Source organism: Callorhinus ursinus, unplaced genomic scaffold (genome assembly GCF_003265705.2).
Source record: "Callorhinus ursinus isolate GAN/ISIS: 27379988/994484 unplaced genomic scaffold, GSC_fseal_2.0 scaffold49, whole genome shotgun sequence".
Classification (NCBI taxonomy): domain Eukaryota; kingdom Metazoa; phylum Chordata; class Mammalia; order Carnivora; family Otariidae; genus Callorhinus; species Callorhinus ursinus.
This window is the reverse complement of record NW_027397111.1, coordinates 982,056-983,217: the sequence shown is the minus strand read 5'-3', so window position 1 is coordinate 983,217 and position 1,162 is coordinate 982,056. Positions and strand designations below refer to the sequence as shown.

The following is a 1,162-nucleotide window of genomic DNA, read 5'->3' as shown; positions in this document are numbered from 1 at the left end:
TCAAATAAATAAATAAAATCTTAAAAAAAAAAAATCATAAAAAAGAATCTCGGAGGCCTTTCACCCAATCTGCCTAGCCATCTCCTCCCATCTTTGTACTACCAGTCTCATACACTTTGGAGATTCCAGTGGGACCCTGTTTACCCCTCTTCTTCCTCCTCCTATTATCTCCCCCCAAAAAGGGAAATGTGACATTGGAGGAAAAAAAAAGTATATGTATACTTAAGGATAAAATAATGCAATTCATCAAGAAAGCAATAAGAGATCCCATAAAATTATCTCAATAAATGCCAAAATATATATTTGATAAAATCATCACTGATTTTTAAAATTATGTTAGAATCTAAAATTAAAAATAGTGACAATGTCAAATGCTGGTGAATATGCAGAGAAACTGTATCTCTTACACTTTCCTAGCGGGAATGTGAAATCTTAGAGCCATCCTGGAAAATAGTTTTAGCAGTTTCTTTAAAAAATAAATATTCACTTACCATATGACCTAGCAATCCTACTCCTGGACATTTACCTCAGAAATGAAACATATGTTCACATAAAAATTTGTGAATGATTGGTCACAGCAGCTTTTTGTATTAGACAAAAACTGGAAACAAAATGTTCTACAATAGGTGAATGTTTAAAAAACTGTGGCACAGCGCTCACTTTAGCAGCACATATACTAGAGTTGGAACAATACGGAGGTGAGCGTGGTCGCTGCACAAGGATGACATGCGAATTACTGAAGTGTTCCATATTAAAAAACAAAACAAAACTATGGTACAGCTGTACCATGGAATACTACTTGTTAATGAAAAGGAACATACTATTGATACAACTTGAATGGACTTCCAAGCATTATGCTGAAAAAGCCAATTTGAAAAGGCTACATATTACTTGATACCATACATCCTCAAAATTAAAAAAAAAAAAATTATAGAGGCAGAGAACTCACTAGTGGTTGCCAGGCATTAGGGATGGTGGTGGGGAGGGGAAATATGTGGCCATAAAGGAATGGCGTGAGGGAGGTCTTTGTAGTGATGAAACAGTTCTGTATCTTGATTGCAATGGTGGCTATGCAAACGGATAAAATCACTATAGAAATATACATTGTACCAATGTCAATGTTCTGCTTTTGTTATTATCCTGCAGTTACATAAGATATAAC

General features: G+C 34.8%; 1 non-coding gene across 1 annotated transcript; it reads left to right on the top strand.

Annotated features, from left to right (window-relative positions):
• The first annotated feature begins 652 nt into the window (after positions 1–652).
• On the top strand, positions 653–756 carry LOC112806386 (U6 spliceosomal RNA). Its single transcript, XR_003203853.1, has one exon. It is a non-coding gene; the product is annotated as a U6 spliceosomal RNA (small nuclear RNA).
• The last annotated feature ends 406 nt before the right edge of the window (positions 757–1,162 follow it).